This window comes from Pongo abelii, chromosome 22, assembly GCF_028885655.2.
Source record: "Pongo abelii isolate AG06213 chromosome 22, NHGRI_mPonAbe1-v2.0_pri, whole genome shotgun sequence".
NCBI lineage: Eukaryota > Metazoa > Chordata > Mammalia > Primates > Hominidae > Pongo > Pongo abelii.
In genome coordinates, this window is record NC_072007.2 from 34,436,186 (window position 1) to 34,458,819 (window position 22,634).

The 22,634-nt window shown below is 35.6% G+C and overlaps 1 long non-coding RNA gene across 2 annotated transcripts in view; it reads left to right on the top strand.

Annotated features, from left to right (window-relative positions):
- Positions 1–202: 202 nt before the first annotated feature.
- The window catches only part of LOC112130521 (uncharacterized), a 126,274-nt gene continuing 103,842 nt past the window's right edge, over positions 203–22,634 (top strand). For both annotated transcript variants that reach the window (XR_010138870.1, XR_008517459.2), the window contains exon 1: positions 203–546. This is a non-coding gene — a long non-coding RNA (uncharacterized LOC112130521). The remainder of the gene's footprint in view (positions 547–22,634) is intronic.

Genomic DNA, 22,634 nt, shown 5'->3' on the forward strand with positions numbered 1-22,634 from the left:
GTCAGAAAGTATTTGGCATGTAAAATTTCCCTTTAATGGTCAGATGTAATGAGGCTTTTTTTTAAGTGTTTTAGAATAACCCCTGGGAATACCATCACTAGAAATACTAACTGGAATATTTAGTGAGTAAAGCAAATGCCACATTCTTGGGTACCTACAAAAAAATCTCACTTTCAAAGAGGCACAAATTATGCATCTTATTAATGTGCAGAACTAGATCTACAAATGGACAATCAGAAAAAAACTGAAAATACTCAAAAAGCTAAGTTCTTAGGAGAAATGTGTATATTTGGGGCAATAATAAATAACTCCTTAAAAGAAGTAAATCCAGTCCTCAAAGCAAAAGGGCGACTCTGAGAGCAAGAGCTCCATAGATGTAGGAAGTGACTGTAGGTTTAGATGAATGGAAAATGAACTTGCCAGTTCACAGCTATGTCCTTCCCAATTTAGGAGGTTAAGGGCAGGGAGAACATGAGAAACTCTTTTGAGAAGCTGCACAAGCTGACATGGAGGGTCAAGGATTTCAAATGCTTTGAATATAAAGAGGTGAGAATTTTTATTTTATTTTTTTACTATTATTCTGGTCTGTTGGTTCAGCTCTGAGGTTAACATCTTACAACACTTTAAAGTGAAACTAAAACAAACACATCATTTTTAAAATTGGCCATATCCAGAGCCCAGAAAAATATTGAAAATAGTAACATGTCTTTTCGGACACCTCATAAAAATTTAGGGAAGAGATATATGGAAATACCTTTTAAACACTTGGAAAATAGAATAGGTTTCAATCACATCGGATTATAGTTTTTAGTCTGACAGTTTGGATGTACAACGGATTAATTTTATTAAGTTTGTTGGAAGAGTTATTGAAAAAACAGGTTTCAATTATTTTGTTCTCACTGAAATCTGTTTCACAAAATGGACCACTGAAATGAGAAAAATTGTTTCAGTTTATTTTAATGTGATTTCTTGAGTTGAGAGAATTTTCTACATATATATGTAGAAACTCAAGTTATTGCTTATGAATACAGCATTACTTTTCAACTATTCCATTAAAATAATACTCTCTTAGATTTCAGTAACATGTAATGTGCACATATTACACACATGAAAAGTCAATTCTCATGGTCACTCACACTAAGGTGAATGAATATATGATTGTTCTCTGCATGTGATGCTCAGGATATCACATGCAAATGTACAAATTGTCATAAATGGAATTTCCTAGCACTGCCATCTTAGCATAAAAATGATGTGGTGATAATAGTGGTAAACATAATAAAATTGTCAGAGATCTAATGTGAAATATCACTATTCATTTAAGGTATAAAATGGCTGTTGATAAGATATTTGGAAATGGATATAGCATGATCATAATACAGAAATTACAAATATTGCTACAAATTACAATTTTTAGAATTTGTTTTAAGATATTTCATTAACACTAAACAGGCTTCAAATGTCTACTGAACTGATAAATCCCACTGCCAACTGATTTGTTTCAATATGATGTGTTCATTGCTTGTATTTGGACCTATTAATAACTTGCAGAGCTAAGAAGTGTGTGCTTTCCTTGCATCTTTATTGTACTCCAACCCTTTATTCCCTGGAAGATAGTCAATGTAAAACAATATTAATTTAATACCAACTTAAATTTTGCTTTATACAATTTTCAATGTATATGAGAAAGTAATTTCTTTATGGACTCTGAGTTAAAATGAAATTTTAAGATTTCAAAGTTTATTATTGTTATTTCCAAAATTACGGTTAAAATTATGTCATATAAATCATACTTAAGAATCATAATGTTCTAATATAAAAAGAAAGAAAACAAGGGAACAGGTGATTGAGCTGACCATAGACTATCATACAAGTGGAAAGTAAAAGCTCATGACAGTGTAGAGATAGAACTTGTTAAAGCAGTCGCAGTTCTGTATGTCATCTTCTTAAATAGATATGAGATTGGAATTCACTTGTTAGAGATACTCACTTCTAAAAATATCATAGAACTCCAAAATTAGAAGATTAATTTGGTTGTGATCCCAAGTTCATTGAATAGCATTTTATCTTACTGTGTGATATGATAATGGTGATGGTCAAAATAGAAACATTGCTTGATGCCATGCATGATACTAATAAGATATGAGCATTATGTTATGTAATTCTAACAATCTTATGATATAGTTATAACTATTATCTCATGCTTTTATTTATTAATTTAAGTGATATTTATTAAGTACGTTTGGTCTTCAATTTTATAGATGGTATAGCTATCATAAATTAAACAAATAAGCTCCTTGGAGTTATAGAGTTTATTCAGGTTTAAAAGTGAGCAAAAACACACAAAAAAAAAATAGTAAATGAGGAAATGGAGAAAATAGAGTTATGGTGAGATTGGGTAAGTCAACAGATGTAATAGGGAGACATTTTTCTAAAACACTGATATTTGAACTGATTTCTGAACTTTTGAATCAGTCATCTGCACAAAATGCTTGTGGGGATAATTTCAGGCAAAAGAAACAGACTGCAGCTATCATGTGAAAAATAAGTGTATATTTTTGACAAATAAAAGATACAGGGGATAGTAAGAGAAGTCTAATGTCTGGATTACCAGAAGAAAAATACAGAATGTAGAAAAATTTGTAGTTAATGAATAGATAGAGGTTAAGAATGTTTCTATACTAATGAAATAAATGAAAACAATAAAAATATAAGAAATCTACAAAACTCTAAGCAGCATGAAACTTGTAAATCTACCACTGTTATTTCTGCAGAAAGCAAAGGCAAATAGCAGATATCTTTAAAGCCAGAAACAAAAAGATAAATAATTCTAATGCTGCAAATGCTGTATACTGAATGCAATCTGCCATGTACTAAAAAAATTTACTACCTATAATACCCTTTTGTAATTAAGGTAATATGTACACATTTGAAAGCCAAAAGAGAGAGAAAAGAGAAGAGAGAGAGAGGATAAGAAGGAGGAGGGGGAGAAAATTTGTAACCAGCATAATTATACTGAAGGAAATACTAGAATGTATTGTTCAGGCAGGTGAAAAGTTAAAGATGAATATTCTATGTTCAAATAAGTTTTGACTATATAAAACCGAAAGAGCAATATTTAAAATTTATAAGATAGACTTAATTAAGGCACAGCAAAATAATAGGATATTCTTGTGGAGGGGGAAATAAAAGGGCAGTTCATTGTTTAGAGAAGAATAAAAAGTAGCCTGTAATGTAAGACTCTTATAAGTCTGAGATACTTTGATGTGTTGAAGTTCCTCATGGAACCATTACTATTAAATGATAATAAAATATTGTGTATAACATCGCAACAAATAGAATAGAGGCAGAAAAAACAAAAAAAGATACAGATTAAGGAAATCAAAGAGAGAAAAAGTATATCATTAGAGGAACAAATAGAAAGCACTTATTATGTTTATATATAATTATGTTATATACATATATACATACATCTATATGTATATATATATATACACATACATATATATAAAATTACATTAGTTGGCCAATGAAAAATACTTTCAAAATGGAAAAAAACCTAAGTTATTTAGAAGAGAAACACTGAATCATAACCACAGGAAATTTGCAAATAAAAACAATGAAAAAGAATATTCCAATCAAACATTAACCTGTATTAATGCCAGATGAACTAATTTTAAGACAAAAATACATTGCTAGAGATGAATGAAATGTTTAGTATTGATAATAAAATCAATTCCTGAAAGGTTGTAAGAAATGTATAAGAACTTAATAATACTATTTTAAAATGCAGACTCACTAATTTACAGAAAACCAAGATAGACAAACCTACAATTTCAGCAAAATATTTCTTAGTAATTAATAAAATAATAAAATAGTAACAAATTTCAAAATGTAATTGATGAATCAGTTATAAAAGATAACCAGATTGTCCTTACAAACTTGGAAATCATCAACAAATAAAAGACTAAACAATCAATTACCTGTAAATTCACAATAGAATTCAAAAATATCGTTAACTGAATTATACCAAAGTAATACAGGTGATGACCTGAAGAATGCACAAAAGCAGTATAAAACAAAAATACATAGCAGTAATGACCAGTAATAGGTATGCAACATAAATGAGAAAATTAATCTATCCCATCGATCTCAGAAAGTTAGGATTGAAAAAATTGACCTATAGAATGCAGAAAGAAGGGAATGATAATGATGAAATCAAAGTAAAGAAACAGGAAAAAATGGAGCACACAATGGAGAGAATGAACAAAACAAAAAATAGTTATTTGGAAAGGTTTTAAAATGTATAATAATCTGATGTGGTTAAATATAACCACATTTTTACCTCCCACTTTTTTTTCCTTCAGAAAGAACACATCTAAGGTTTTCCATTAATGGTATTAAATTAGTGACAAGATTTTCTTTCTCCCTCCCTGTGTCTCTTTCTATCTCTCCAATACCCATGTTTCCTAACCCTGTCTTTTTCTATCTCACCAATATCTGTGTTTTCTAAATGGAACTAGCACTGTTTTGTGTCTGAAACCTTCTCATTTTAAAAATGCACTGGCGATGTATCCTATCTGAGCTACTAATATCTGGTAGCCAGATAGGAGAATGAAAAAAGGTTATTAATTGATTGGTGGAGAGTGAGTAGGGAGGAAGGAGATAGATGGGAATGCTAGTTAATAAACAGGAATTCTGGAAACAATGACAAATAGAGAATGCTTTGGCCTGGCTTTGTTTCATGTAAGGGTTAGGCCTGGTTTTTCCTTTGGATATAACTTACACTTGCTGAGCAACCGCGGTTCATAATTATTTCTCCTCCTTACAGAGAAAGGTTTAAATTAGATTTTTCATGAAGTGATTTCTAGGCCTAAAGCTCCATGAAATAAGCTAAACCCATTTTTAAGTGTGTACAGCATGTGCATGTTGAATGTCCTCAAATTACTAGTTATATTACTATGGTCAATTATACTTGGCAATTGTGCTTAATTGAAGGTGAAAACACATTAGGTTTTTAATTTAAAAGCCATAGGTAAAACCACTCTAAAAATCCTATTTGGATCTCAGACCTGGTGATGCTTTTCTCTGTAGACTGGGATTTTACGGTACATTAACCTGTTCATTCACATAATTAGAACAATAACCGAATGAGCTGTTGTATCAGGTAATACATGATAGCAATTCCATTCATCTCTACTAAGATTTAGATTATGAACATGAAACCACCTTTGAAGAAACTCAGAGAAAAATATATGCATAAAACATATGTGGTGGCTCATGCCTGTAATCCCAGAACATCAAGAGGCCAGAATGGTAGGATTGCTTGAGGCCAAGAGTTCGAGATCAGCCTGAGCAATATAGTGAGATACTGTCCCTACTAAAAATAAATAAATAAATACATACATACATAAATAATAAAATTAGCTGGGCATGGTGGCACACCTGTTATCCTTGCTACTCAAGAAGCTGAGGTGAGAGGCTTGCTTAAGCCCAGGCGTTCCAGGTTACTGTGAGGTATTACGTCACTGCACTATAGCTTGGATGACAGAGCAAGACCCTAGCTACAAAAATTAAAGTTAAAAAAAAATGCATGGGGAATATTTTTTCCTCTTGAACACTTTCAATCAGATTGTGGTTATACAAATCATCAAAACATCAATGACATAATCAACTGTTAGTTTCTGTAGACTCCCCTTTCCTTATTTCCTTCAACACTCCATACTTCTACAAGTTGCCACATGCTATTTCTAAAATAGTTCTCACATCTATCTCCTTCTCTCCAACACTTCTGGCTCACTATGGTCAGTTTCTACCTCCAGTGTCGGGACCCTCACATTCATCTTTCACACTGTTGATAAAATCATCTTCACCGGGTCATACCCTAGTTCAAAGGACCTCTAGTAACCTTCCGATTTTAGGCTAACTCCACATGCTTAGTGCCATCTCCAAGCCTTGATCCCTTTGTTTTCTGTCCTCGGATGTATTTCTTACCAGCATTGTTTCTTTTTTGTTTTTTTTTTAAGTTTTAATTTAGGTTTGGGGGTACATGCCAATGTTTGTTACCTACCTAGGTAAACACGTGTCACAGGGGTTTGCTGTACGTATTATTTCATCACCCAGGTAGTAAGCCCAGTACCCAATAGGTGTCTTTTCTGTCCCTCTTCCTCCTCCCAGCCTCCACCCTCAAATAGACTCCAGTTTCCATTTTTGCCTTCTCTGTGTTCTTAAGTTCTTATCATTTAGCTCCAACTTAAAGTGAGAACATGTGGTATTTGGTTTTCTGTTCCTGTGTTAGTTTGCTAAGGATAATAGCCTCCAGCTCCATCCATGTTCCCTCAAAAGACATGATCTCACTTTTTTATGGCTGCATAATATTCCAACCACAACAGTGTTAATATTACTGAGGTCATGGCTATTATCAACCCTAGTTCTGCATATCAAGGAGAATACATGGAAAGGCAAAGACGTTGCACTAGTGTATTTAATTTTATACCTGATGAGACTGTAGGATCCAGGAGAAACTCTTGTTAATACTTGATAGGGGCCGGGCATGGTGGCTCATGCCTGTAATCTCAGCACTTTTGGAGCCCAAGGGGAGCAGATCACCTGAGGTCAGGAGTTTGAGTCTAGCCTGGCCAACATGGTGAAACCCCATCTCTACTAAAAATACAAAAATTAGCCTAGCGTGGTGGTGCATGCTTGTAATCCCAGCTATTAGAGAGGCTGAGGCAGGAGAATTGCTTGAACCTGGGAGGTGGAGGTTGCAGTGAGCTGAGATTGTACCACCGTACTCCAGCCTGGCTGACAGAGCAAGACTCCATCTCAAAAAACAAGCAAACAAACAAAAATACTTGATATGGTTTGATTGTGTCCCCACCCAAATCTCATCTTGTATTTTAGCTGCCATAATTCCCACATGTTGTGGGAGGGACCTGGTGGGAAATAATTGAATCATGGGGGCAGTTTCCCTGAAACTGTTCTCATGGTAGTGAGTAAGTCTCATGAGATCTGACAGTTTTATAAGGAGTTTCCCCTTTCACTTGGTCTCATTCTGTCTTCGCTGCCGCCATGTAAGACGTGCCTTTTGCCTTCTGCCATGATTGTGAGGCCTCCTCTGCCGTGTGGAACTGTGAGTCCATTAAACCTCTTTCTCTTTAAAATTACCCAGTCTCAGTTATGCCTTTATCAGCAGCGTGAAAATGGACTAATATAATACTTAATATCAATACTGAAAAAAACAATGATACCTGCTTCTTGTTGTCTCATATATATTTCCATCATCTGAAAATAAGTCAAAATTACTGTAAGTCAAAACTTACTTTGCATACTCTTTTCATCAAATGCATTCACTGAGCCCCTTAGGAGGGATGAAGTACCTCCCAACATGTCAGAAGCAGAATAATGAAACGTGTTTCTTATATGATTTTCTCTACATCCATCCCACACACATACACAAGAGAACAAAAACATCTCAGTGGTTTAACACTATATGTTTTATTTCTCGTTCGTGGCACACTTCAGTGAAGATTGTATATTTCACATGAGTGGTAATCCTTGAAGTAACAACCTGTTTTTACAGTCTCCTTACCTCTTCGATGCCGCTGTTTCCAGCATGTGACCCCCATGTTCACCACCGAAAGGGAAGAGAGAATACAAAATATCTTTGAAGCCCAGTGGAAACTTCAGACTGAATCTGGGTATTCTATTAGTTGGGTGCAAAAGTAATTGTGATTTTCGCTATTACTTTTCATTGCAAAAACTGTAATTACTTTCCCACCAATCCGATATTATAAAGGCTTGGCATTCATATTATATGCAAATTTGCAATATAAAATCTAAGAAAATATCCTCTATCAGTTTGCAAGTTTCCTCTTTCTCTTATAACAGGTTGCCACAAATGTAATAACTTTAAAGAACACAGATTTGTTATCTCTCAGTTCTGTAAGCCAAACATCCAAGCTGGCTCAGCTGGTTTCTTTGGTTTCAGTTTCACAAGGGCAAAATCAAGCTGTTGGCTGGCTTGGCTCTTTGTCAGGAGACTCTTGGAAGAACTGGCTCTTATGCTCATTCAAGTTGTTGCTCAAATCCAGTGCCCAGTGGTTGTAAAACTGCAGTCCCTGTTTCCTTAATGGCCAGCGGTCAATCTAGCTTACAGAGGCCTCCCACCTCCTCACACTTCAAGACTCTCTCACCTTCCTTTCTTCCTCTTGTGTTCTGACTTCATCTTCTGACGCATCTCTCAGCCCCTAACCAAAGAAAAATTATCTGTCTTTTATGGCTTCTGTGATTATGTTGAACACTTCTGAATAATTCAGAATAATGTTGTTATTTTAAGGGGAGGTGATTAATCACTTTAGTTACATCTGCAAAGTCCCCTGACAGCAGTACTGAGATTTGTGTTTGGATTAATTACCTGAAAATGGGAATCTTTAGAACTCTGCTTACCACAGTCAGTAACACTAACTTGAACTACAAACACAATTTATTTATTTATAGTCACCCTAATCTTTCATAACAAGAACATACCAATAATTCTATGGTTAGGCACAATGGCTCATGCCTGTAACTCCAGCACTTTGGGAGGCCGACGCTGGAGGATTGCTTGAGCCTAGAAGTTCGCGATCGGCCTGGACAACAATACGAGACCTCACCCCTTAAAAAAAATGAAAAAATACATACAGATATTTTAAAACAAATACAGAAGCTTAAAGTCATTCATATAAATACACAGATTTAAGAAGTAAATTTAAGCTTTAAAGTGATAGTCCTTATTGAGATATATATTATTATGAAACTTGTGGATGAGTAAATAATCGTAATATATGAGCAATTAGCAGGAGGCAAAAAAAAGTCCTCTGTGGTAATATATAACAGAATTTGGGATATAATGGAAAGTCCCCTTTAATACTTATACGTTAAAGTATCAGCATCTAAAAGATAAATAGACAAAGATGAGACAGAAAGGAAGATACCAGTAAAAATATCCAAGAATGGATCATTGAGAATCCAAGCAGAAAGGATGTTACAGTAAATAGCACACTTGAAAAATAAAAAGTTTAGTTAACTGTTGTATTGTTACTACGCTTTTCCCTTGGGTAAGGATAGTATTATTAAGGTATTTATTTAAATACCCTATGATGATATTTTAAGAACAAAGTTAACGTCCATAATAGAGAGTACTTTACTTACAAGACTCACTTTTGGAATTGGTTAAATTCTTTCATATATAATGTTAAAAGGTAAAAGAAGAAAATGGTCCAAATAATTGAAATAAAACAATTTGTGTGCATCCACTAGAAAAAAAGGCAAAACAAAGCAACAACAACAACAATAAAAATCTGTTTAAAGTTTCAATCAGCTATAATTCTGTTTTACATTCATCAAATTAATGGGGTAATTGTTCCACCTATGTATTTAAAAGTGTACATTTGCAGATAATGATTTATTGACTTTTTGGATATATGTGATTATGAGTAGTAAATGCTGGGATTGAGTGAGGTGTCCAAGAGGCTTATTAGGGGTTAATACCTGTGAAAGATAAAATGAGGACAAATTGGAGTTGGAGAAAGAAATTCTTCGACTGCAATGCATATATGATACATGTAAGAAAAGGAAGAAAACCACAAAAGGCAAAGAGAGACTCAGACCACAGTGCAGAGGTACAACACAGAGTTCCAGAGCAAAGACTGCCTATTAGAGGAGTCCCATGTTGAAAAGTGATGGCAGACTCAATACCACCTCAATCATTGGCTGGGGCTTCCTTGAAGGAGTGTAGCCTCAGTTCGAAAGATGTGTCTGATCCAGAAGTCTGTAAGAACTGAAGACTGCCAGCTAGCTACGCTCCTTGCATGTTCTTTTGTAAATCAGCATGTTCATTTGTGAACGGTTATCTGAACTGTACAAATTACTCTCAGCGTGCATAATTTGCACAACATAAAACTGCTTTTTCATATATAGGTGAGGTCCAAGATTTCTGTGGTCCTTTTTCTCTGAGCGGTAGGAAACAAACATAAGACAGAGGTTAGTGGAATTAACTACAGCTCTTATCAAGGAAGATAACTTCAAGATTGATACTGATCATTTTCTTACAAAACCACACCTGCTACTCATAGTATTTGACTTGTGGTGTGGTAAAAATTCTCATTCCAGAGACGTCGGAGCCCTGTTATTAGAAAGGTTACTGCACATATCCATTCACATTCACAATTATGAGAGAGAGAGAGAGTAAAAAGGGTAATGCAACAGGACCATCTGAGTCCAAAAGACATTCTTGCCTGGCCCCATAATGTTAATAGCAACTCTATTTCTTACTGCCTGTTGTGGTTAATTATAGTGCCAAGATGTTGATTCTTTAGTTTTGGTCCTCTGGTCTCTGGCCAGGCAGAGTCCAAACAGAATACATATTTTATATTTGCCTACATATTTACTGCTTTTGATTCTCTCTTTATTTTAACTTTTCAGTTCAGGGGTACATGTGCAGGATGTGCAGGTTTATTACATGGGTAAACATGTGTCACGGGGGTTTGTTGCACATTTCATCATTCTGGTATTAAGCCTGGTATCAGTTAGTTGTTCTTCCTCATCCTGTCCCTTCTCTCATCCTCTGCCCTCCAGTAGGTCCCAGTGTGCATTGTTCCCCTCTATATGTCCATGTGTTCTCATCATTCAGCTCCCACTTGTAAGTGAGAACATGTGGTATTTGATTTTTTTGTTCCTGTCTTAGTTTGCTAAGGATAATGGCCTCCAGGTCCATCCATATCCCTGCAAAGGAGATGATCTAATGCTTTTTTTAATGGCTCCACAGTATTCAATGATGTCTAGGTACCACATTCTCTTTGTTCAGTCTATCATTGATGGGCATTTAGGTTGATTCCATGTCTTTGCTCTTGTGAATAGTGCTGCAGTGAATATACACGTGCATGTGTTTTTATGATAGAAAAATTTATTATCCTTTGAGTATATACACAGTAATGGGATTACTGGGTTGAATGGTATTTCTGTCTCAAGGTTTTAGAGGAATCGCCATATTATCTTCCACAATGGTTGAACTAATTTACACTCCCACCAACAGTGTAAAAGCATTTCTTTTTCTCCACAATCTTGCCAGCATCTGTTATTTTTTGACTTTTTAATAACAGCCATTCTGACTGGTGTGAGATGGTATCTCATTGCGGTTTTGATTTGCATTTCTCTAATGGTCAGTGATGTTGAGCTTTTGTACATATGATTGTTGACCACGTGTATGTCTTCTTTTGACAAGTATCTGTTTATGCCCTTTGCCCAATTTTAATGGGGTTGTTTGTTTGTTTTTGTAAATTTGTTTAAGTTCCTTATAGATGCTGAATATTAGACCTTTATCAGATGCATATTTTGCAACATTTTTCTCCAATTCTGTAGGTTGTCTTTTTACTCTGTTAATAGTTTATTTTGCTGTGCAGAAGCTCTTTAGTTTAATTAGATCCCATTTGTCAATTTTTGCTTTTGTTGCAGTTACTTTTCAATTCTCATTTTTTTTTCCATAGATTTAGATTTGAACTTGACAACAATTTTGCTTCTCCTTGATTGTCTTAATGTAAGATTGTATTGTAATATAGTTCTGCTGCTGGTGAATTGTTCTAGCTTTTAAATGTCTGTAATTCACCTTTATTTTTGAAAAATATTTATGCTTAGTATAGAATTTTAGGGTGACAGTTTGAAATTTTGTTGTGAGGCTAGAAACGCATGTTCTAGCTTCTTTTAAAGAGATGGCAATCTTGCAGATGTTTTCCAGCCACCAGGGTAGATTGTAATATAGTAGAAAGTTTTTTTTTTTTTTTTTTTTGGAAGAGTTCACTAAAGTTTAGCTTAAGTAAAATCATAAGAAAGTAATGGAACTTACCTTTGTCATTAAAGTGATCAATAGTTCACTGAGCACTATGAGATGAAGGCCTGATTTAATTTTTTTTTCTAATTTTTAAAATGAGAAGCCTCGCCGGGCACGGTGGCTCATGCCTGTAATCCCAGCACTTTGGGAGGCCGAGGCGGGCGGATCATCTGAGGTCAGGAGTTCGAGACAAGCCTGACCAACGTGGAGATACCCTGTCTCTACTAAAAATACAAAATTAACTGGGTGTGGTGGCAGGTGCCTGTAGTCCCAGCTACTCAGGAGGCTGAGGCAGGAGAATTGCTTGAACTCAGGAGGCGGAGGTTGTAGTGAGTTGAGGTCGCACCATTGCATTCCAGGCTGAGCAAAAAGAGCGAGACTCCATCTCAAAAAAAAGAAAAAAAAAAAAAAGAAAATGAGAAGCCTCAACTTAATATAATGTAAGCATATATTTACATTAGAGGGGAGTACTCAAATAACCCAAGTGTGAGTGTTCCTTCTATTTTGTGTTCTAGGTGACTCACTGACTTTAGTTTTGGTCCTGATTTATACATCAATTTAAGACGGAAATCTCTCACTAGATGCCAAATGTGCCATATTTTTGATGATATTCCTTAAGAAACAGATACGAATAGTATAACTTAGGAGCAGACAATTTGTAAAAGTAATCAGCCCCTTCATAATCACCACAGGATTTCATCAACTCTCCAATTTAAAGTCAACTCTGAAGAGAGGAGGAGAAGAAAAATCTCCCTAGAGTATCTGAGTTTAACTAAAGATACTGTCAGTTTGTTTTATGTTGCTGTAACTGAATACCTGAAACTGGGTAATTTATAAAGAATAGAAATATATTTCTTACAGTTCTGGAGGCTGGGAAACCCCAGGTTGAAGGGCCACATCTGATGATGGCCTTATTGCAGGTGGAGATTCCCTTTAGAGTCTTGAGGCAGGGCAGGATATCACATGGCGAGAGGGCTCAGGACAGAAAAACTGGCTTTTATAACAGATCCACTCTTGTGCTAACTAACCCACTCCCCAGGTAACTCATTATTCTATTAATCCATCAATATATAAATGGACTAATCCTCCTGACGGTAGAGCACTCATAAACTGACCACCTCCCAAAGGTGCCACCTATTGCAATGGGGACCAGGTTTTCCAAACACAAACTTTTGGTAGATATTAAGTTGGTGCAAAAGTAATTGTGGCTTCTGCCATCACTTTCAGTGGCAAAAGCACAATTACTTTTGCATCAACATAATACATTCAAACTACATCAGATGCTTAAGATTACATTTTCTTTTTCCAGGTAGAAATGGAGCTCAAAATAATCACTAGATTATAGAAAAAGAAATTTCTAATCTGCACATACATGAGATTTTCTATTGAAAATCTTATTTTAGAAATATTAATATACATATTTTTTATTTAAACAATAAATATTTGAAAAGAAATGATGTTTCTTGTAAGAAAAATGAACATTCTAGAATAGTTATGAGTTGTTTTAACAGCATTTGTAAAAAATAGTGTTTTATATTTCTGGATTTCATTACCTAATATATTTCTCTCATATATACAAAATTTAGATTTTCAGTGCTTAATATCTTCAATTCATCCTAATCTGTCAGATTCATAGGAAATACTTTTTTCAAAGAACACTTATTGTTGAAAAAAATCTATAAATTACAGTAGGACATTTAATTTTCAACATTGCTACAATACACTTACTTTTTCCTGCATTTTATAATTTTATGTTATGCCAAAGACAAGATTATCATTTGATGAGGATTTTTTTTCATCATTATATTGGTCTGAAATGACCCAAATATTATATTCTAAAACATAGCTAAACTATTAGAGTTTGTACTAAAGGAAAGAGCTTCAGTTAATACTTGTTTAAATCACTGTGTGCAATATTTTACTTATTTTAAAAAATATTTTCTAGAAAGATCACATATTTATTAGAAGATTGGTTTATAATCTCTATTTAGGAATAAGTAAAGATAAACCAGATAGAGTCAAGTGTCTTTTTTCCATGTGCAGGTTAAATTTATTACATGTTAGCAGGTCAATAGGTTAATTAAAGCTGGGACCAATTCTTAGAAAATATAATGTGCTTCAAATCTTCAGGTAAAATGACTACTTTCCAACCACCTATGCACCATAACTTCCTGCTCTTAACTAAGAGTTAGTCAATATAAAGTCTTTGGCAATGAAGGGACAGTAGTTTCTCCGGTTCCCTAAACTTTAAATGGGTTGGTTTCACCATTAGATATGAAGCAGTGGGAAGGGGATCACAGAACTAATTCTGGTAGGGCTAGATTATTTGCTGTAACTTTGCCTGTTCATTTACTTTGGAGCCATTATGGGAAGACATGTAATAGTTGGGATGTGTTTACATTATCTTGGTGTCCGTGGTCAAAATACCACTCAATACTCTTATGATCTGAATAATTCTGCAGCTACCCACCCCCCAAATTATATGTTAAAGTCCCATCACCTAATTTGATGGATGGTAGTGCTTTTGAGAGAAAATATTATGTCCTTGTGAATGTAATCAGTGCCCTTATAAAAGAGATACCATTTCTCTAATGATCAGTTATATTGATCTTTTTTTCATAAAATTGTTAGCCATATGTATGTCATCTTTTCAAAAGTGTCTGTTCACATCCTTTGACCACCTTTTTATGGGGTTGTTTTTATCTTGTAAATTTGTTTAAGCTCCTTAAAGATGCTGGATGGATATTAGACCTTTGTCAGATGCATAGTTCACAAAAATTTTCTCCCATTCTGTAGGTTGTCTGTTTACTCTGTTGATAGTTTCTTTGGCTGTGCAGAATTTAATAATTTAATAAGTAATTAATTTAATGATTAAATTAATTAATTTAATAAGTAAATAAACTAATTACTTAGTTTAATTATTAGTTGGTGCAAAAGTAATAGCGGCTTTTGCCATTACTTTTAATCTGTCTGGTCCTGAGCTTTTTTTGGTTGGTAGGCTATTTATCACTGCTTCAACTTCAGAACTCTCCCTTGGTCTGCTTAGAGATTCAGTTTCTTCCTGGTTCAGTCTTGGGAAGGTTTATATGTTCAGGGATTTATTCATTTCTTCTAGATTTTCTAGTTTATATGCATACAGATGTTCATCATATTCTCTAACTGTTCGTATTTTTGTGGGGTCAGTGGCAATGAGATACCATTTAACAGCAATCACAATGAGTGTTATTAAAAAGTCAAAAAATAATACATTCTGGATAGGTTGTGTAGAAAAAAATGCATATACACTGTTGGTGGGAGTGTAACTTAGTTCAGCCATTGTAGAAGACAGTGTGGCAATTCCTTAAAGACCTAGAGAAAGAAATACCATTCAACCCAACAATTTCATTACTGGGTATATACCCAAAGAACTATAAATACTTCTATTATAAAGACGCATGCATGCACATGTTCATTGCAGCACTGTTCACAATAGCAAAAACATGAAATCAACCTAAATGGTCATCAATGATAGACTGGATAAAGAAAATGTGGTACATATATACCATGGAATAGTATGTAGCCATAAAACAGAGTGAGATCATGTCCTAGCAGGGACATAGATAGAGCTGAAGGCATTATCCTTAGCAAACTGACACAGGAACAAACAAACATCACATGTTCTCTTTTGTAAGTGGAAGCTAAACGATGAGAACACATGGACACATAGATGGGTATAACATATACAGAGGCCTTTTGGAGGGTGGAGGGTGAGCAGAGGGAGAGGTTCAGAAAGAATAACTAATGGGTTCTAGCCTTAATACATGGGTGATGAAGTAATCTATAAAACAAACCCCCTTGACACAAGTTTACCTATGTTATAAACCTGCACTTGTACCCCTGAACTTAAAAGTAAATAAATAAATAAACAAATAAGCAGATATTATTCTAAAAAAAAAGAAACTCCTGAACTGTCAAAATTGTTGTACCATTTTGTATTTCTACTAACAGTGAATGAGAGTTTCTGTTGCTCTCCATCCTTGCCAGTGTCTACTATTGTCAGTGTTTTTTGAATTTTAGTCATTTGAGTTACATGTAGTGGTATCTAATTGCTTTTTTTAATTTGCAATTCCTAATAACAAATGATGTTAAGCATCTTTTCATAAACTTATGGGCCATATGTATATATTGTTAGGTGAAGTATCTGTTCACATCTTTTTGCTCAATTTTTTTTTCTTTTTCTTTTTTTTTTTTTTTTGAGATGGAGCCTTGCTCTGTCTCCCAGGCTAGAGTGCAGTGGTGCAATCTCAGCTCAGTGCATTCAGTGCAACCTCCGCCTCCCAGGTTCAAGTGATTCTCCTGCCTCAGCCTCCCAAGCTGGGACTACATGCATGCATCAACATTGATTTTTGTATTTTTAGTAGAGAAAGGGTTTTGCCGTATTGGCCAGGCTGGTCTCAAACTCCTGACTTCACGTGATCTGCCTGTCTTGACCTCCCAAAGTGCTGGATTATTGTTGAGTTTTAAGTGTTCTTAGTATATATTTAGATACAAATCCTTTATCAGATACACATCTTGCAAATATTTTATCCCAGTCTGTGGTTTGTCTTTTTTTAGTAGATTTTATTTTTTATAATAGTTTTAGGTTCACACCAAAATTGAGGAGAAATTACAGAGTTCTTATACACCCCCATTCCCTACTCTCAGCCTTCCTCACTATAAACATCCCATATTAGAGTGCTATTTTTGTTACAACTTATGAAGCTACACTGACCCATCATTATCATCCAAAGTCCATAGTTTACATTACAGTTCATTCTTTGTGGTGTATATTCTATGGGTTGAGATATATATATGGCAACATATCCACCAATAGTATCATATAGAATGGTTTCACTGCCCTAAAAATTTTTTGTATGCCTCCTATTCATCACTCTCTCCTTGCAACCTCTAGAAATCACCTATCTTTCTCCTATATTCATGGTTTTGCATTTTTCACAACATTATATTTGGGATAATACAGTACATGACCTTTTCAGATTGCCTTCTTTCACTAATGAACATTATTAAAAATAATGTTTAATGTTATTAAACATTTAACATTATTTCATGTCTTTTCGTGGCTTAATACTTCATTTATTTTTAACATGGAATAATATTTCATTTTCTGCATATACCAAAGTTTATCCATTCACCTACTAAAGAACATCTTGCTTGCATCTAAGTTTTGGCAAATTATCAATAAAGCTGCCATAAACAAAAAATAAAAATAAAATAAAAGACACCCCAGGGCTCTCTTGTATCCACTTTCTGCCATGTGAGGATACAATGAGAATTCAGCAATTTGCAACCTGAAAAAGAGCCCTCACCAGAACTGGCTTCTAGCATTCCAGAACTGTGAAAAAAAAATTTATATTGCTTATAAGCTACACAGTTTATGGTACTTGGTTATAGCAGCCTGAACTAAGATAAATGCCATGTAGTTTTTCACCATTACCCAGTGTAAGAGATTTCTAAAAAGTTGTGAAAAAGAAATGACTGATTGCATCTTCATATGGTTAGGCTCTGTGTCCCAACCAGATCTCATCTTGAATTGTATTCCCATAATTCCCACATGTTGAGGGAGGGACCTGATGGGTGGTAATTTGAATCATGGGGGCGGTTTCCCCCATACTATTCTCATGGTAGTAAACAAGTCTCACAAGATCTAATGGGTTTATCGGGGATTTCCACTTTTGCATCTTCCTCATTTTTCTTTTGCCACCGCCATGTAAGAAGTGCCTTTCACCTCCCACCATGATTCTGAGGCCTCCTCAGCCATGTGGAACTTTCAGTGTATTTAAACCTATTTTTCTTCCCAGTCTCAGGTATGTCTTTATCAGTCGTGTGTAAACGAACTAATACGCACCTCACTTTCCTGTACTACCTTCAAAAGAGTGCTAATTAATTCCAAAATTGTATCTATCTGTGGCTTTAATAATCAGACATCAAACATGTTCTCCTGGCACCAATTGTAGTTGTAAGGTCTTGCAGTGGTTATTATTTGTTTATTTGAAGGACGTTAAGGTCAGGGACCTGATTAAAATAAACATACAATATCCATATAGAGAATAACATTTCATCTTACCTGGTGAAGGTGGACAAAGCTTTAGAGCTTCAAGAGCCAACCGTAGGGCTGGGGAGGGGTAACACATTGAAGGATAAGGGAAGGAGAAACTGAAACCTGTTACTCCTTACATCTACTACCTCTTAAACAAGTGCAGTGTGTCAAGAAATCAAATTAGAACACAAGGTGAGTTAAAGGGATACACTTTCCATAATCATGAAGCAATTAGGACCTTGACATTTTTGCGTATTTGTGTTTTACCTCTGATTTAATTTGCAGTGGTGTCCAGAGATCTGTGAATTTGAGTTCCCCTGAAAAAAAAAACATTGCTACAAAACAGGCTAATGACTCCAGAAAAATCAGTATTTGAGTTAGTATTTAGTTCCGTGACTGAGCAAAGATAATATGCAGGTGGAACCATGGAGAAATCTCTCAGATTAGAATTGGCCACTGTTACTTAGAAAAGTCTAAGTTCCTCTAACACTTTCCTGATATATACAGTGTTCTTAATCAAGGATACTAGTTAACTGTCTAACCTAGATGCAGCTGTACTGCAGGCACCTAAGGTGGCTTTTCAGTAAGATCAATTTTTGAGTAATATCTGATATTTGAGATATAAGAGATGACAATAGCTGGGCGCGGTGGCTCACGCCTGTAATCCCAGCACTTTGGGAGGCTGAGGCGGGCGGATCACGAGGTCAGGAGATCAAGACCATCCTGACTAACACAGTGAAACCCCGTCTCTACTAAAAATACAAAAAATTAGCTGGGCGTGGTGGTGGGCGCCTGTAGTCCCAGCTACTCGGGAGGCTGAGGCAGGAGAACGGCGTGAACCTGGGAGGCGGAGCTTGCAGTGAGCCGAGATCATGCCACTGTACTCCAGCCTGGGCAACAGAGTGAGACTCTGTCTCAAAAAAAAAAAAAAAAAAAAAAAGAGAGAGAGAGATGACAATAGAGATAGCATTGCTAAGGGAATGTAGCTAGAGAAAAGGGTTTCAGGCATTGGTTCCCTGCCAAGGGATAACTTGGCATGTTTGGTGAAATACAATAAATAAATAAATAAATAAAAGTAGACTTGTGGCACTACCTATAAATGAAGGAGTTTTGAAGACTAAAGATACAATGGAAAACCAAAGCCAGGTAATAAATTGTATTTCTTGGACATGTTTTAAGCTGCAAAGTAATGAATAACTTGATGAGATTTATGTTGTGAAGGCAACAAGTTAATAATAATGGGCTTGGAGTAATTGAAAATAAATGACATGGTGCTTGTCTGAGAAATGGAAGAAGAGATGGAAAATGAAAAAAACAAGATTCTAGAGTGATCTAATTGACAGCATAATATACCGGATAAGAGCAGAGGTTCTGAACTAAGGTAAATCTAGTTTCAAATACCAGCCTTATCTTTCAGACATTTTTGTACAATGGCCAAGATGTTTAATCTCTATAATTGTCAATTTGCATTGGTAAATTGGAGATAATAACAGAAATTTCTTTTCAAATTCTTAGAAGAATTTGTGATATTGTATGCAAAGCACTTGGCACAGTGCCTGGTATTAAATTCTCAGAGCACAATAGCTATTACTATATTTCACTGAACATGTCTATTTGTCAGGTGTAGCTAACTAAAAAGTGAAAACAAAAACAAAAACCCTTCAATGTATGATGAAAATGTTATGATATTTTATCAGCTCCTTTATCTAAATGTTTGCTAATATGATTTTGTTTCAGTTAAACAGTGTAATACCATATATATTAAAAGGGGATGAACAATATTTTCATAAAATATATCAAAACCTCATTTACTCCTAAATTGTTCAGAAATATTTTTGTCATACAATCCATAGTGTCAATTTTCTTTAATGTTTTAAGTGTCTGTGTATGTAATGGATTTGTGAAAAACAGTATGGAGATTCCTTAAAGAGCTAAATATAGATGGACCATTCCATCCAGGGATCCCACTACTGAGCATTTACCGAACAGAAAAGAGGTAATTATTACATAACCTATTTTTTGGTCTTGAAATAAAATGTTAACTAGTAGAGTTTGAAAATATCAACAACAGACCATGTGAAATTCAAAGAAAGTATAATGATTTTAATACTTTTTTTTTCAAAATGGAATAAACATCTTAGTGTAATATGTTTAAATTTATTATTTTTTTATTTCAATAGCTTCTGGGGTATAAGTGGTTTTTGGTTTTATGGATGAATTATATAGTGATGAATTCTGAGATTTTAGTGCACTTGTCACCCGAGTAGTGTTTTGTACCTAATGTGCAGATTTTTGTCCATGTCACCCCTCTCAGTCCTCCGCTTCTGAGTGTCTGAAGCTCATTATATCACTCTGTATGCCTTTGAGTATGCATTGCTAACCTCCCACTTAAAAGTGAAAACAGTTTTTGGTTTTTCACTCCAGTGTTACATCACTTAGAATAATGGTCTCCAGCTCCACCCAAGTTGCTGCAAAAGACGTTATTTCATTCCTGTTAAGGGCTGAGTAGTATTCCACAGTGAATATACACCACATTTTTAAAAATCTACTCATTAGTTGTTAGGCACTTAGGTTGGTTCCACATCTTTGCAATTGTGAATCATGCTGCTATAAATGTACATGTGCAAGTTTATAATTACTTATTTTCCATTGGATAAATACTCAGTAGTGGGATGGTTGGAAGGAATGGTCAGTCTACATTTAGCTCTTTAAGGAATCTCCATACTGTTTTTCATGGAGGTTGTACTAATTTACATTGCCACCAGCAGTATATAAGCATTCGATTTTCCCCACACCCATACCAACATTTGCTATTTTTAACTTTTTAATAATAGCTATTCTTGCAGGAGTAAGTTGGTATCTCATTGTGGTTTTAATTTGCATTTCCCTGACAATTCGTGGTGGTGAACATTTTTTCATATGTTTGTTAACCATTTGTATATATTCTCTTGAGAAATGTCTATTCATGTATTTTTAATATTGTTTTTACAATGCTCCCTTGAATCAATATTTTGATACTTTGCTCCTTATTTCTTACTTTGCAATGGGTAAGAATTCACTATTATATTTTGCTATAGCTAAAAAATGTAGTCTTTGTATTGAAATGCTTTCTAGCTTTTAATCTTCTGGGTTACAAATTTAAGTGTGATATTTGAGATGTGTTTTCAACATTTTCCAGCTTCACATGGGTTGAACGCTGATATGGCCCCACCCCAAATCTCATCTTGAATGGCAATCCCCAAATCCCCATTTGTCAATGGCAGGACCAGTTGGAAGCAATCAGATCATGGGGGCAGTTTCCCCCATGCTGTTCTCACGACAGTGAGTGAGTCTCACGAGATCTGATGGTCTTCTAAGTGGCTGGCATTTCCCCTGCTTTCTCTCACTCCATCCTGCCACCCTGTGAAGAAGGTGCCTCTTTCTCTCTTGTCTTACAAACCATGATTGTAAGTTTCCTAAGACATCCCCAACAATGCAGCACTGTGAGTCAATGAAACCTCTTTCCTTTATAAATTACCCAGTCTCGGGTATTTCTTCATAGCAGCGTGAGAACAGACTAATACAGTAAATGGGTATCGAGGCAGTGAGGTGCTGCTATAAAGACATCAGAAAATGTCAAAGTGACTTTGGAACTGGGTAACAGGTGGAGATTGGAACAGTTTAGAGGGCTTACAATAAAACAGGAAGATGAAGAAAAGTTTGGAAATTTCTAGAGACTTGTAGAATGGTTTTGACCAAAATGCTTATAGTGATATGGACAATGAAGTCCAGGCTGAGGTGGTCTCAGGTAGAGATGAGGAACTTGGGAACTAGAGCAAAGGTGACTCTTGCTACGCTTTATCAAAGAGACTGGTGACATTTTGCCCTTACCCTAAATCTGTGGAACTTCGACCTTGAGAGAGATAATTTAGGGTATCGGGCAGAAGAACTTTCTAAGCAGCAAAGCATTCAAGAGGAAGCAAAGCATAAAAGTTTGGAAAATGTGCAGCCTGATGATGGGATAGAAAAGAAAAACCCATTTTTCTGGGCAGAAATTCAAGCCAGCCACAGAGATTTGTATACGTAATGAGGAGCTGAATGTGGATCACTAAGACAATGGGGAAAATGTCTCCAAGGCATGTCAGAGACCTTCTTGGCAGCCCTTTCTATCACAGGCCTGGAGGCCCCGGAGGAAAAAAATGGTTTTGTGGGCTGGACCAAGGGCCCCCTGCTCTATGCAGCCACAGGACATGGGGCCCTGCATCCCAGCTACTTAGCTCCAGCTGCGGCTAAAAGGGGCCAAGGTATAGCTCTGGCCATTGCTTCCGAGAGTGCAAGTCCCAAGCCTTGGCAGCTTCCATGTAGTGTTGAGCCTGTGGGTGCACAGAAGTCAATCCCAGCACTTTGGGAGGCTGAGGCAGGTGGATCACCTGAGGTGGGGACTTTGTGAACAGCTTGACTAACATGGAGAAACCCCGTCTCTACTAAAAATACAAAATTAGAAGGGCGTGGTGGTGCATGCCTGTAATTCCAGCTACTCTGCAGGCTGAGGCAGGAGAATCCCTTAAACCCGGGAGGTGGAGGTTACAGTGAGCCGAGATCACGCCATTGCACTCCAGCCTGGGCAACAAGAGCAAAACTCCGTCCCCCACTCTAAAAAAAAAAAAAAAACAAAAAAGATTTAAGATTTGGGAACCTCCGCCTAAATTTCAG